At 42.2% G+C, this 16,901-nt stretch overlaps 1 protein-coding gene across 6 annotated transcripts in view; it reads left to right on the top strand.

The window, feature by feature from the left end:
* The first annotated feature begins 264 nt into the window (after positions 1 to 264).
* The window catches only part of Cerk (Ceramide kinase), a 205,791-nt gene continuing 189,154 nt past the window's right edge, over positions 265 to 16,901 (top strand). For all 6 annotated transcript variants that reach the window (XM_067759892.1, XM_067759888.1, XM_067759887.1 and 3 more), the window contains exon 1: positions 265 to 447. The gene's annotated coding sequence lies outside the window, so the exon portion shown is untranslated. The remainder of the gene's footprint in view (positions 448 to 16,901) is intronic.

The following is a 16,901-nucleotide window of genomic DNA, read 5'->3' as shown; positions in this document are numbered from 1 at the left end:
AACTTTTTATTTCCTAACAGAATAAAGACAAAATTTTACAGAAAACTAATTTATTTGAAGGATTTGTACGAAAAATTAAGCAATCAAAATTTATTACTTTTGAAATGCACGAAAATACTGGCATAAAGAGCTGCTGAAAAAGTGAGGTTATGTTGTTGACATCACCTTTATTATTACATCATGGCTATCACTATAGATATTTTTATTCAAGGCGATGCAATCACCGATTGTGAAATATCGTTCCATCACTAATCGTTAGCATTGTTTACAATGATCGTTAGTTTTGCAGCTCTAGTGTGATATTCCTAGAGCATCTGGTTTGTGTATTTTTATTTAATTTGTAATACCAATATTTGGCGTAGCAGAAATCGGGGAATATTTTGAACAATATACCACGTTCTTCAAAATTTTTATTTTTGAAGTGCGGAGGGGGTCCTCAAATCCCAGGTAATAACAAAAATAAATGATGAATGTCTAGATCAGTCGTAAAATGGTAATACGCATCCAAAAATAGGGTAATTGTATACTCTAGCGGAACAAGTGCAGTATACGGACAATGCTGATATAAAAAAACGAAAAATTGAGATCGATAGGTATTAATAAAAGAAACATACCGATATATTTTTTTTGTTGGGCAAACAACAACAACAAAAGTTATGATAATTGTGCAGTTTAGGGGCCCCATCCTAAAATTGGTCCTTTTTTTAAGTGAGGTATCAAAAGACGCGTATTCACGTCTAGATCAATAATCCGAAAGCGGAAGTTAACTTTCTTTACCCGTTTTTTACCCGGTACTTCCTAAACCGGGGGTGGGATCCATAGTATTTTTGCGCATTACACCTTTCTGCGTTGGCGGCCTTCGGCCGCGCTTATAAAAAATAACCCTGGGCTACGCCATGCCAAGTCCGGGTGCCACTCTTATCGGACGGTTGGAAAGGACGCGCTTCCAATCCCTTTACCAGCTTTTATGTACACACAACCAACTCTAATAAATCATTGTTGTAGGAATATACGTGATTCACATGAACACTCCAACTGTTTGGTGGTGTCCTATCCCCATTTTTCTTTAACTTCTACATATCAAAGCTACCTTCGCCACCAGAAGGAGTTACTATCGTTTCCTACGCCGATAACTGCACAATAATGGCCACAGGCCCAGGCCCACAGATCGATGAGCAATGCAACAAAATAAATGGCTACCTCCCTGATATCTCCAGTTTCTTCACCTCGCGAAACCTGACATTATCATCGGCGACCTTATTTACAACATGGACGTCCCAGATGTCGACCATTTTGAACGTCAATGGCACTACGCTACCGACTGTCTTACACCCCAAAATCTTGGGTGTGACGTTCGATCAGGATCTACATTTTGGTGAGCATGCAGCCGCAATTGTAACGAAAATCCAGAGCCGTAATAAAATCCTCAAATCTCTTGCTGGCAGTACTTGGGCAAAAGATAAAGAAACGCTCATTACCACTTACAAAGCAATTGGCCAGCCGATTGCATGCTACGCGTCCCCGATATTTATTTATTTATTTATTTACGGTCTTGTAGACCTAAATTAGGTACATGTATGTATGTATGAGATCATTATCTAAAGGGTAGTGCTTTGCAATAGTTATATAATAATTTCTTAAATTTATTGATATTTGGACATTGTTTTATTTCAGATGGTAGATCGTTGTACTCTCTCAATCCCTCGTAGTATATATTGTTCTTGTCGAATTCTGTTCGAACAGCTGGTAGACGAAAGTTATTCCTGTTTTTTTGTGTGGTAGTCATGAACCTCGCTGTTGTATGTTACTCGGTCATTTAAATATTTCGGCAGGTTGCCTAGTTTCATGTTGTGTATGAATTTTAGAGTGTAGTATACAATGAGTTGCTTTACACTCAGCCAATTTAAACTGGAACTTAAATTGGAACGATTTTCCGTCATCCCTTGTCAAATTTGGTTTTGAGACAAACCGGTTACGCCGAAATTTGACAAGGGATGACGGAAAATCGTTCCAATATACATCATTTATCCACCCTGTCGGAAAATCAACCAAACAAGATAAGTCATTTATCTTAAGCTTATTTTGACACAACCAGTTATAAACAGCATTCAAGTTCGCTTGCATTTTAGTTATAGCTTCTATCTCCGATGAACAACTTATTTTCAATAATGCATCATCTGCGAAGAGTCGTATCTTGCAGTGGCTAAGACAGCTCTTTATATCGTTTATATATACAATGAATAATATTGCAGCAAGAATAGATCCTTGTAGAAGACCTATGTCAACATCAACTTCCGGCGACGATGTGCTTCTAATTATGGTTTTCTGTTTTCTGCCAGAAAGGTAGCTTTTAAACCACCGCAGTGCTGTATTACGTACCCCAATGTTATGCAGTTTCCTCAGTAGGATGACCCTGTCGATGGTTTCAAATACCCTTTTTAGGTCCAGGAAGACCGACACTGTTACTAACTTGTTTGATAGGCTTTCTTTCCATTCCGCTATAACCAGGTTTAGAGCGCTTTCACAAGAGTGTTTGGTTCTGAACCGTGATTGTTCACATATAATAATTTGATTTTTATTCAGGTAATCGAGAAGCTGCTCTTTTACGATTTTCTCTAAAATGTTTTCATCACTAGGCAACGTATTAATTTAATTTAATTTAATTTAATTTATTTATTATTACGGCTGTTTAGGCCTAAAACTTAAACTAATAAATACAATTCATTATTATATCATTTATTTCTATTGAATATGCTGTTGGAATGCCATGTGATTCCGATCAGCATATTTACTGGCGTAACAAACGGACGAGTCTGGGAGCCAGTCATTTAAGGAAGGTTGGAAAGGACGCGTTTCCAATCCTCCAGGGCTCCCAGCTTAAAAAAAAAAAATAAATGTAAGGCGCGATAACCTCCGAAGAGATCTAAGGCCGAGCTTCTCTTCCAATTTGCGTCGTGCTCTTGATTTTTCCCTACAAATTGGCCGGACGGGACCTACATGTTTTATGCCGACTCCGAACGGCATCTGCAAGGCAGATGAGTTTTCACTGAGAGCTTTTCATGGCAGAAATACAATCGGAGCGCTTGCCAGACACTGCCGAGGGGCGACCCCGCTTAGAAAAATTTTCTTCTAATTGAAAAATCTTATTTCTAAAATTTTTGATGTTGCTTTGCCCGGGAGTTGAACCCAGGGCATACGGTGTGATAGGCGGAGCACGATACCATCACACCACGGTGGGCTCCCAGCTTAAGGCAACAAATTTTGGAACTTATATTTTTCAATTATATTTGTATTTTAAGCTGTCGGAATGTATTGGTCTCCGATCAACACACCTAAACATGTCTTTGGATGTTGGAAATTGAAGTGTACCCAATCACCCCTCAACTTTGTTTAGTAAAGACGCTGTCGGAACGCATGAAGATTCCGATCAGCACATCTCAAAATATATTGGGTGGTTGAAAAGGACGTGTTTCCAATCCCCCCTGCTCCAACTTTTGTTTGACCTTATTTTGGTTACAGATCATATAATTTTATTGTTATATTAATGCTGTCGGAATGTGAGTGATCCCGATCAGCAACAGTAAATATAGGCTGAAAATACCGAATTCCAGCGAAATTTGTTGTTGGAACTGTCTGGAGTTACAGGTGGCGACTGATTTTCTTTTCCTTAGGGCCGGGTGCATTGTATTTTGCTGCTACCAGTATTACCATTCTCTTTTCGCGCTCCAGTATCGGTATGTCATGTAAAAAATACAAGAAAAAAAACTTTATCTTATTGGAAGGGTTTTACAATGCTCCAATAAACTTTTTTTAAAGGTATTGAAGTTATTACTACTTTTTATGTGATTAGGAAGTTCATTGAAATATTTCAGACCCTTATAAAATATATTTTGCTTGTCCACTTCTGTTTTGAAAATCTAAAATTATTGTTTTCTCTGATTACGTATGAATGTGCATCATTTACATATCTAAGCTTTTCGCTGAGGTATGTTGGTAATTTACCGTGCTTAATATTAAATACAAATTTCATACTGTGGTAGAATATGAGCTGTTTTATACTCAACCAGTTTAGTGCTTCTATCATGTTATTAATGAGAGTATCGTACCTCGTACCAAAACCGATCCTTGTGGGAATCCAATTCCTGTCAATACCTCTTCCGAGACAACAGACTCAATGGCTGTTTTTTGTCTTCGGTTACCTAAAAAGCTCTGAAATATTAATAGGCCGTATTTCCTCTGGTTTTCAGTCCCTTTAACTTTTTCAACTGGTATCACTGTCGATGTTTTCCAGCATGCTGGGACTACACCTTCTCTAAAGCTCTTATTAACAATACATGTATAAGCGTATCCCAAATATTCCATACTGTCTTTGTATACTCCTTCTGTTACCAGTTTTTTTCCTCCATACTTATTTTTTAAATTAGTTGCTGTTCTCAACAGCTGCTCCACATTTATTTGCTTCAGTTCAAAAAGGTTCAAAATGGTTTTGCTGCATCTGCCGGAAAAGGATCTTTTTGGGACGGTCATACTCTTGTCAGTGTGTCTCGTGTAAGGGATGGTTGCATCGAACAGGTTGTTCTGGGCTAGATTCCAAAGCCAGACGTCCACACAACTTCTATAAATCGTTTGCCGAGCATCAGCCCCTGCCCCCGTCTTCTCCCCCTCTCTTCCGGCAGCAATTGTGTAGGTCAGGGAAACAGACTCTTAGTCCCAGCACAGAATATATATGTTTGCGACATCCGCCCAATGCCATGGACGGTGCCACTTTCCTAGATGTTCTGGTATCCTCGACGGCAACCCCTCGAGGGGTTTCATTGCGCCATGTTGCCAGGCCGCATACCCAAATACACCGGGTACCCCAATGCTTACCCAAGGACGTCCAGTCCCAGGGCCACAACACCAGTTGCGTCCTAGCCTTCCACAACCCAGGCGTAGTCACCCGACACTTACTCCCAGAGTGACGACGTCTCCCCCTATGCACTTCAGAATTCTGCAGTTAAACTGTAATGGATTAACTGGTAAGATCACGGAGATAGTCGATTTCATGAAGCGGCATAACATCCGTATTGCTGCGATTCAAGAGACTAAACTCACAGCAAAATCTGCACTGCAGACCTCTTCTGGGTATAATGTCCACAGAAAAGATCGCGAGAGCGGAATTGGAGGCGGCCTCGCGTTTATCATACACCACTCTGTGCAATATCATATATTTGCTCCCGGCATCGACCGCAGGGACAGTGTCTTAGAACGTCAAGGCTTATCTCTCCGGTCAGGCGATGCAAACCTAGAAATCATCATCTACATCCCTCCTGCCACCTGTTGCTCCAGTGGATACCGCCCTAATATCAGCGCCTTACTCACTGGCAACAAACGCATTATCTTAAGCGGTTTCAATGCCCATCATGATCTATGGCATTCAAACTTGCTGGCGGACAGTAGTGGTGAGATGTTGGCGGATCAAATAGAAGAAGCAACGTTCTGCACAATAAATGGAGACGCCCCCACACGTATGGTAGGACGCTGTCACAGTTCGCCGGATATTTCAATTGTGAGCGCAGAACTCGTAAACTGCGTCAACTGGCAACCGATGGTAACATTGGCATCCGACCACCTGCCTATACTTTTTCGCTCGAGCGTACCGCTGACTTCATCGTCACAGAAATCGCACTTTCATAAACTTTAAAAAAGGAAAGTGGGACGAATACAAATCCTTTACAGACAACCGCTTTGCTGCTCTCCCTATCCCGACTGATGCCCGCCAAGGGGAGCGTGCTTTCCGCAAGGTCATTGAGTCCGCCTCGGCTCGCTTCATTCCCGCTGGTAGAGTTTCCGAAATTCGGCCCCACTTCCCGGCGCAGGCCGCAAATTCAGCGAGAGAACGTGACCTTATAAGACAGCTTGATCCCGGCGACCCCCAAATAAGGGATATAAACCAATGCATCAGACTGCTTGTGGATGAAAACAAGCGGGCGAAATGGGAGGAGCACCTAAGCGTTTGTAACCTCTCTGCCGGTGTAGGTAAACTTTAGTCCACCGTAAAATCCCTATCGAATCCGTCTAGGCACAATGACAATTGGCGATAAAGCGCTGTCGGATGCGAAAAAAGTGCGAGCGCTTGCTGCCGACAATATATAATGCATTCTACGGTCGACAAAGATAGACGGAGGGCTAACAGGCACGCACATAAACATAAATTCAGCGCGTCACCAATTACCATCACCGCCAAAGAAGTTGAGGATGCCATCGGTCATGCTAAACCATCCAAAGCAGTGGGCCCAGACGTCATAGCCATGCCGATGCCTAAAAGCCTAGGGAAAGAGGGTCTCAAATATTTAGCACATGTCTTCAACCTGTCTCTTTCCACCTTTGTCATACCCGAAAAATGGAAAATGGCCAAGGTGAAACCAGCTAACATAGGAGATTCGTATCGCCCGATATCTCCCCTATCGCCAGTAGCCAAGACGCTTGAACCCATTTTGCTCCCCTACTTCAAAGCAAATTTGCAGCTAGCCTGTCATCAGCATGGCTTCAGAAAACTCCATAGCACCACCACCACGCTAAATGCCATCAGAACCCAGATAAATTGGGATTTAAATCAAAACCCCCACCATAGAACAGTACTCGTTACGTCAGAACTATCAAAAGCTTTTGATACGGTCAACCATGGCTGCAAGACCTGGAAGGGTCTACCCTTCCCCCATGTCTTAAAATGTGGCCCGCAAATTATCTGGGTGGTCCGCAGGCATCGGCGCAATTTAGAAATGAAACATCTAATCCAAGAAGAATTAAACAAGGGGTGGCACAAGTTGGTGTCCTGTCGCCACTTTTGTTTAAATTCTACATATCTAAGCTACATTCGCCACCAGGAGTTACTATCGTTTCCTACGCCGATGACTGCACAATAATGACCATAGGCCACGGCCCACAGATCGATGAGCTTTGCAACAGAACAAAAGGCTACCTCCCAGCGGGTTAGGGGGGGTCAGAATATACCCGCGGTAGGTATGCCTGTCGTAAGAGGCGACTAAAATACCAGATTCAAGGGGCTGTGTAGCGCAACCCTGCAGGTTGTCAGCGCAACATATAGCTTCTCCAAACCCAATTGTCAACCTCACCTATCCGCGGCGAATCCTGTTTCACTAACAGACGAGGCTCTGGCGACCCTAAGCTCCTTATGGAACTTGGGGTTGGGGAGGGAGGGGATGGCCTGAAGGTTTAATGTGGCCACATAAATCGTTCCCGAGATGGTCGGGCCAGCACCTTAATGGTGCTGTGGTACCGGAGCGTACCGGATCTGTATCCGGCAAAGGACCATCACATCGATAACACTCCCCAAAGCCTTCGGGGAGCAACCTTATCGCTACAACAACAACAACAACAACAGCTACCTCCCTGATCTCTCCAGTTTTTCGCCTCGCGAAACCTGGCATTATCAGCGACTAAATCCTCCGCGACCTTATTTACAACATGGACGTCCCAAATGTCGACCATTTTGAACATCCACGTCGATGGCACTACGCTACCGACTGTCTTACACCCCAAAATCTTGGGTGTGACGTTTGATCAGGATCTACATTTTGGTGAGCACGCAGCCGCAATTCTTCCGAAAATCCAGAGCCGTCATAAAATCCTCAAATCCCTTGCTGGCAGTACCTGGAGAAAAGACAAAGAAACGCTCATTACCACATACAAAGCAATTGGCCAGCCGATTGCATGCTACGCGTCCCCTATATGGTCGCAAAGCCTAAAAACTACCCACTGGAAGAAGCTACAGGCCTGTCAAAATACTGCTCTCAGCATCGCCACGGGCTGTCTTCTTATGTCCCCAGAACACCATCTACATAATGAGGCGAGAATATCCCCATCAAGGAGAGAAATGAGATGCTAACCAAACAGTTCTTGTTGAATACCCAGAAACCTGGGCATCCTAACAGACATCTGATTGATGAGCCAACACCGCCCAGGGGCTTAAGGAGTCACCTCCGTAAGCACTATGAGGAAATATGGCACCTGAGAACACTGCCGTATGAAGCCAAAAAACATAAGCAGGTCCTTGGTGAACTCCATAAACAGGGGTCGGACCTCTATGTCAGTAATTGCCCGGTGAATGTAGTACTCAAAGAGCAATACCCTAAACTTGCGGAAGAGGAACACAAACTCCCTAGGGAAACGCGAGTTACTCTAGCTCAACTTCGATCTGGATACTGTAACAGGTAAAACGCTTACCTATCCAGAATCAACCCCGACATACAAAATGTATGCTCTGCTTGCAATGTGTCCCCACATGACAACAACCATCTCTTCAATTGTAATGGGGGCTTAACGCCTCTAACACCTCTCTCATTATGGTCCACCCCTGTTGAAACAGCAAGTTTCCTCGGACTCCCGTTAGAGGACATTGATGACAATTTGTGATTGGTCAGACCTATTGGATGGAGCGAAGCACTGCTACAACAACAACAGTGCTTCAAAACACTTGGTAGGTCATTAAAGAACAGTAGGAATAATACTGGTCCAAGATGGCTACCTTCTGGAACACTACAAGTTATTGATAAATTTGGACGAACCGAACGAAATAACTGTTTGTTTACTTTTATTCAAATAAGAAGAAACCCAGGAGAGAAGTAAAGGAGGGAAGCCTAACCGGTCGAGTTTGTGTAAGGGTAGAGGTTGGGATACTTTATCAAACGCCTTACTAAAATCTGTGTCAATAACATCAACTTCGCAGTTAGATTTTTTGTTATTCACTATCATAGTGATGCTAATATTCGCCACAATATATATGTGACCAGGTCTATAAAAAGGTGACTTATGACTAAAAAAAAATTACACATATAAATATGCATGTTAGTACAAAAGCGCAATTGATTTAAGAATACTTATAGGAGTAAAAACAATGTAAAATAAAATGTTAAATAAACAAAAATGCAATTTAAGTGTGTCGTTGCAAAGTATATGGACAGTTATGTGGATAAAAGTATTGTTACGAATATTAGCAAAACTAAGGAGTGCTGCCATCTCCAGGCCGATGCTGGGCAGTGACGTGAATTCACATCAATAATTCAATCATTATGTATCTACATAAACGAATCAATAATTGCGTCTACACATATGTACACATTCCGACGAGCAACATTTACATACAAGGCAGCGAGAGATGAGATGTCACACACAGATTAATTTACTTATACGCTTATGTGTGTGCGGGAGACTGTAAACTACAAACTCACATATGTACATCTGAGAAGCGCTAAAAAGTAGGCAATTGTAAACAAGTAGAAACTAAATGAGAACTACACAGACACGAATATAGTTGGTAAGTTCTGGAAATGGAAGAGCCTAGAAGTATGCAGCGTAAACTATAAAAGCGGGGCAGGCGAGTAAGAAGTAATTCAGTTTGAGTTGAGCTATCAATCAGTTTGATTAAGCACGCGATCTGGCGGCCAATAGTAGAGTTTCATTTGAGTTATCAATCAGTTTGGTTATTAAGCCAGCGAGTAGCAAAGTATAAGTGTTATTGTGAAGTACTTTAATAAAGGCCATTTTTCCATTATTCAATATTGGAGTTATTTATTCAACAGTTTAGTGATTCGAACTTAGCAGAGGATTGCAAATAAGAGGATTTGCAAGTAAATTCGTTACAGTATTAAAAGAAGAGTAATTTGTAAGTGACAGTGGTACAGACGTTTTCAAAATTTGCAAACTTTAAAAACAAAAACCTTTTCAACTATGAATACCCCTTAACTATATCGCTGCCCATCCTAACGAACAACAACAACATCTAGCCCCGCTCGCATGGGGTTAAGGGAACATCTCCATAACAATTATGACGAGAAAGGTCACCTGCCAATCAGCCCAATCACGCAATCCATGTTGTTGTTGTTGTTGTTGTAGCGATTAGGTTACTCCCCGAAGGCTTTGGGGAGTGTTATCGATGTGATGGTCCTTTGTCGGATACAGATCCGATACGCTCCGGTAACACAGTACCATTAAGGTGCTGGCCCGACCATCTCGGGAACGATTTATATGGCCACATTGAACCTTCAGGCCATCCCTCCCTCCCCACCCCCAAGTTCCATGAGGAGCTTGGGGTCGCCAGAGCCTCGTCTGTTAGTGAAACGGGATTCGCCGCTCGAAGGTGAGGTTGACAATTGGGTTGGAAAAGCTATATGTTGCGCTACACAACCCCTTGAATCCCTCACGCAATCCATCGTAGACTGTTTTTACGGGAAAGTTACGAAATTGCTATCATGCAATTCAACCGTGTTTCCGAACGTCTCCGAAAGTAATAAATAAATTCGAAATTAGTACAGTGGCATCATTGAATTTCCTCGGAACGTATACTTTTGACGTTTATTTGAAATTTTCTACAAGTTCTAGCCAGCGGAGAAAATTTACGAAACGCGAAAAATATTTAAAACAAACAGCCCAATCACGCAATCCATCGTAGCAATGTTACGAATTCGAATGTTACGAATCCCGAAAACAGGGCTCGAATCGTAACATACGATCACGGATCGAAAATAGCTTTGTCACTACGACAGTTTTGGATGACCAACTTTATTGAATTCAGTTTAACGAATAACTCCCTTTACATTCCATAAAATGAGACAACTTAAGCTCGGAATAATATTTCAGTACAAAGTAAAGAGAGAATGAATATAAAGAATGAATGAGTAGATAATAATAGAAGTGAGAGGACAGGGCTGCCAATGAACATGAAAGTGCACGATGACAGCTCGGCCTCTCCTGACATTAACTCGTCCCGAGTTACCCTGGTTCGTAATCACCTTCAGGATCACCATCCTCATCAATTTCTGGAAACAGGGCACACCAGGGCTGCATCTTATCTGATGTGGCAATGGTACTGTATTTTCGTTGAGAACGCTGCATGCCCTCCAAATCTTCGATAACATATCGGTCGAATCGCAACACTTTCTTTACGACATACGGACCCTTATACTTAGGTTGCAATTTTCGAGATTCGCCTGTACTCTCTGGCGACGCTTCAATGAGGACTAACGATCCCTCCTCATAGGGCACAGGCTTTTTATGCTTTGCATCGAATTTCTCTTTCCACTTAACTCTTGCTTTTTCGATATTGCGATTTGCTTCATCACGTCGCCCTTGCATATGTAGTTCATGATCGTCTGTTTGTAATGCTGCCAATATCTTATTTCCGCTCAGGTCAGGCAAAGGGAAATCGTAAACCAGGTCAATGGGTGCAAATTTCGTTGTTGCATTCACCTTTGTGTTTAGTGACCACTGAAGCATCCGGATGTGTGTGTCCCAGTCCTTTGCATCACTGCTCGATGTTCTCAAATACGCCAAGACTGCTTGATTGACATGCCCTGCGAGGCCATTTGACTGTGGCGTTCGCACTGCCACCTGTATGTGTTGAATATTGTTTGCCTGACAAAATGTACTGAATGTAGCTGACGTAAACGCAGTACCTCGATCGACACAGTTCGTTGTAGTAAACCAAAATAAAGAGTCAGCTGATTCAATGCGTCCACTACTTCGTCTTCGTCGAACGTGTTGGGCAAACTGCAGTATACCTCGTTAGTGCATCGACAACAACAAGCACATACTCGTAGCCACGTCGGCTTTTCACGAACGGTCCTAAATGGCCTACATGAAGTGTCTGGAATGGCAACTGCGGTATATCCATCGCATATAATTCACACTCCTTACGCCGTGGCTCGCGGTAGTAGCAACATTCGATGCAGGATTTTATAAACCCCTTGACAAAATTCCGCATTCTCGGAAACCAAAAGTTTTGAGCAATTCTCTCAATAGTTCCGTCAACACCAGGATGTCCAACGTCATCATGGCACATATTCAGTATACGCCACCGCATCCCCTTTGGAACGACCAGTAATAAGCACTCGTGTTCACCCTTTCGATACAGTCGATTTTCTTTCAAACATAAACTTGTAGCCATGTCACCTCGTCGGCCATCAATATCATTGTGCAAACTATTAACAATTTCGCTTATGTTGGCATCTTGCCTTTGCATCGTACAAACCCAGTCACTGGTGGTTAATGTTAAAACCTTAGCACCAACATCTCCTACTTGCTGCGCTCCATCAACGGGCGAACGACTCATCGAAGACCCAGCCCGATGTACGATCGTACACTCATATTCTAAAAGTCTCAAGAGCCAACGCGCTACCCTTAGTTTCATTGGTGTGGACGATTTCGCCGTTGTGATTGCCTGACAATCCGTAACAATGGTAAAATCTTTTCTCAATAAAACATTCTAAATCTATCGCAACCTTCTACAACTGCCAATACCTCCAATTCATAAGCATGGTAATTCGCTTCTTGTGGAGTACATGCTCGACTATAATACGCTACTGGCTTCAAATCGTTACCCTCTCTCTGTAGTAGTATAGCTGCGATGCCAATACTTGATGCATCGGTATGAAGTTCGTGCTCTTTCGTAGTATTATAGATCGTTAGCACTGGTGCTCTGGTAATTAAGTTGATTAACAATCGAAATGCTTCTTCACAGTCTGTACTCCATTCGAATTCGACGGTCTTCTTCGTAAAATGGGTGAGGGGCCTAGCGATGTGCGCATACCCAGGAACAAACTTCCGGAAAAACCCAGTCAATCCCAAGAACCTACGAACTTCTAATTGATTGCGTGGAGTTGAGTACTCCTCTATGGCAGACGTTTTCGAAATTCCTGGCCTAATGCCACTCACATCGATTTGATGCCCTACAACAACAACAACAACAACATGCCCTAAGAACGTTACTTCGTTTTTCAAGAAAGAACACTTTGATAACCTTAATGTCAAACCCTCATTCTGAATAATTTTCAAAAATTCTTCTAAATAGGGTAAATTTTATTCTTCAGTATCTGTGGCGATTATTACTTCATTTACGTAACTGACAACTGCTTTCTTTAAAGGTTCAATTAACTGTGACATCATTCTCTGGAAAGCGCACGGAGCATTTCGTAAGCCGAATGGCATCCTGTTAAATTCAAAATGTCCACTGGGCGTTACGAATGCTGTAAACTGTTTAGAATTTTCCTCTACCTCCATTTGGTAATATCCAGACATAAGGTCCAATGTGGTATAAAACTTCTTTCCAGACAATGTTGCCAGAACCCCATCCACTGTAGGCATCAACCACGGCTGCTTTGCAGTCACTGCATTCAACCCACGGAAGTCTACGCAGAGTCTGTCTTCACCATTCTGCTTTCGAACCAAAACGATTGGTGATGCATACAGTGAATTTGATTTTCTAATGATTCCCAAATCCAACAACTCCGACTATATTTTCAACGACACGCTGTTTAGGGATTGGAATGCCGTATGGTTTTCTAACTACCGGCCTCTCCGACGTCAACTTAATGTCCATCTTAAACGTTTTGGACCTCCCTAACTCATGCAACTTTTCGCCGAAACAATGCGCATATGCATTAACTAAATTAATCAATTCATTACCCACATTAGCCTTTAATGATTTATCGGTATCTAAAACATCACTACTAATTGCCATAACTCTACACGCTCCATTTTCAATTACAACCTTTCCCTTAGCTAGCACGTCGATTCCAATAAGTGCATCATGCATCATCACTGAATCATTGATAACAAGAAATTCGACCATACGTATAACGTCATCAAACTTAACGCGTACTATTATTTTTACGGGGCATACAACTTCACGACCAGCAAAACCCATCAATTTTTCATTACACGGAATAACACATGAACCGCACTTTTCGGCAATCGACTGCTTCACCAAGGATTTGCTGCTACCCGAATCAATGAGCGCTTTACACTTCACCTCTAGTTTGCCTATAATTAAAATATCTTTACACAATTCCATACACATATTTTCGTTATCGATTTTATTTATTATTGTCTCACTTTCTACACTTTGCTTACCAACCTCCTGCTCTTCACCTGCTATACAATGTACTCGATCAGTTTGTTTTGATACACTCTTCGCTCTTGGCTTCGCACAATTCTTAGCTATGTGCTCTCTTTCCCTGCAGTTATAACATATCGGTCCAACTACGTTTGTTTTGTTAATATCACCCAAAATATGCGAACTCTGCTGCATTGGAATTCTTTCATTTTGACCTTCTACATTTGCAGATAAATTTAAAAGAGATTGCAACAAATCTGCACATTTTGAAAACTTCATTACATTCAATGTTTTACGCAAATTGTTATCGGCTAATTTGTTTATAATATAGCTACATATTGAGCAGTCATCATTATTCCCTCTACGACCTATAGCGAGCATATTGTAATAATACTCAATCAATGTTTCACTCTTTTTCATTGTTGTATTCATCATGCGAATATGGGTATCAGCCGAATTACTTACGTATGGGAAATCTGTCAAAAATGCTGACACAAACTCACTCCATTTCCTAAATGCTGGTTGAGCATCTGCCCATCGCTTTGCAACACCACTCAACCTACTGAGAACCGCTAGAATTACTAATGTATCGTCCCAGTGATACATTTCTCTCAACTGCTCAACTCTCTCAATGAACTGAATTGACGAATATGCATTGTCGGTAGGGTTGAAAATTGGCAGAATCGCTGCTATTTCACTCGCCTTATGTGTACATGTGTTTTTCATCGCATGCGAGCATCTACCTCTCGCTGTCGAATTTGAAATTACCGGCTGTATGGCGTCATGCACAAAATGCGATCCATTTGACCCGTTTGTACCTGAATACGATGAAATTAGCTGCTGCGCTGTTGGATACGCTGACTGCGCAGTTGAATACGGCGACTGCGTTATTGCATATGGCAAAGTTGAGTACGAAAAGTATGGTTGCTGTGACGTTTGTGGCATATACGAGTATTGCGGTGCAAGTGGAAAATTACGTTCAATTGGCGCTGAAGACGACGTAGGCAATGCTGTCCACGCTGGCGTTGTCACTGATGCTACTTGTGGCACGAACGCTACCGGCGCCTGTGTGACTACGAGCGGCGCTGAAACACACGTTGCCCTATACAAATCACTGCAGTTACCTGGATTTGGTTCAAGTACACTTGATCCTCCTGGACGTATGGCCTGCAACTGTGCACTTAGCGTATCTATCGCTCCACGTAGCGGGCTAACTTGCACCTCCAGCTGCGTCATGACCACAGCATCGTCCCTGGACTGCTGCTCACTCTGCTTCAGATTTGCATTACTTGCCTGTGTTACCGCTGCACCCACTTGCATAAAAGGCTCCAGCATTGGCGTCAATAATGTTTCGTCTACTTCTTGTAATCTGCTGACCAATTCGGGTTTTGTGCCACTTGTCTTAATTTGCAGTTTATGCAGTATTTCTTTTAATTCTGCAATCGTCAACCTATTTAGGTCCATGACCACTTCTGAGAACTGTCACTACGACAGTTTTGTATGACCAACTTTATTGAATTCAGTTTAACGAATGACTCCGTTTACATTTCATAAAATGAGACAACTTAAGCTCGGAATAATATTTCAGTACAAAGTAAAGAGAGAATGAATATAAAGAATGAATCAGTAGATAATAATAGAAGTGAGAGGACAGGGCTGCCAATGAACATGAAAGGGCACGATGACAGTTTTCACACAAGCGATAAAAATAAGGATATCCACCTATTTAAAAAAAATAATAATATAAGTAAATAAAACACGCGACACTTATTATATTGAGCCGTGTTCTCTTTATTACGATTCTTTATAGAACGAATTAATTCTAACAATATAACTTAGCTCTAACCTAACTGCTTGCGCTTAGCCGCTGATTTTAGACGATGTTGTTGTTGCCACTGTAGCTATAGTTTGGTGCTTGAGAATTCTTATTGTTGCACGTTGAAGTGAAGGGGAGTGAGTTTCGGGTTTAGTCAATATTGTTGTTGCTAAAGTTAAAGCTTATACCAAGCTATGTGGAGTGTTTGGTCACACGCCCAATGGTAGACATATCGTCAGCAGTTTAGGCGTGAGAATAATGTTGTAAAGCTAGTGGTAGTAGCCAGCGGTAGGAAGTATCAGATCACGCGTCCAATGGTAGACGTATCATCAGCAATTTCGGGCGTGAGAAGAAAAGCGTTGCTGACTTCTCCCTCTCTTAAACTGAGACGTCTATGTTTCGGTTGACTTGTTTATAGCGTTAATTGTAGCTATTTGCATGTCTTCCACATAATGGAACGCCCTCCTCCATAGGCTTTATTGTTAACAGTTATTTTAGGGGTTTGTTTTAGTTTAATCAGGAGAAATGTAATGAAACATATTGAAATAAACGTAAGTGCGAGCCATAGCCAGGTTACGGCATTTTTCTGCTCAGCTTCGACTGCGATATGGTTTAGCCTTTTAGTTTTGATTATATGAAGGTTGTTTAAATACTCAATAGTAAGGGGCTGTTGTTGTTGTTGTTGTACCAATGCTCGCCCCACCTAATAGCCGCGACCGATCACAAATTGTCATCAATATCCTCTAACGGGAGTCCAAGGAAACTTGCCGTTTCAACAGGGGTGGACCATAAGGAAAGGGGTGTTAGAGGCGTTGGTTCCACATTACAATTAAAGAGATGGTTGGTGTAATGTGGGGACACATTGCAAGCGGGGCATACATTTTGTATGTCGGGGTTGATTCTGGATAGGTAAGAGTTTAACCTGTTACAGTATCCAGAACGAAGTTGAGCAAGAGTGACACGCGTTTCCCTGGGGAGTATGCGTTCCTCTTCTGCGAGTTCTGGATATTTTTCTTCAAGTACTGGATTCACCGGGCAATTCCCGACACAAAGGTCCGACGCCTGTCTATGTAGTTCACCAAGGACCTGCTTGTGTTTTTCCGCTTCATACGGCTGGGTTCTCAGGTGCCGTATTTCCTCAAAATGCTCACGGAGATGACTCCTTAGGCCCCTAGGCGGTGCTGGTTCGTCAAT

Source organism: Eurosta solidaginis, chromosome 1 (assembly GCF_040869045.1).
Source record: "Eurosta solidaginis isolate ZX-2024a chromosome 1, ASM4086904v1, whole genome shotgun sequence".
Classification (NCBI taxonomy): Eukaryota; Metazoa; Arthropoda; class Insecta; order Diptera; family Tephritidae; genus Eurosta; species Eurosta solidaginis.
Note: the sequence above shows the minus strand (reverse complement) of the source record. Positions and strands in the feature narration are given on the sequence as shown.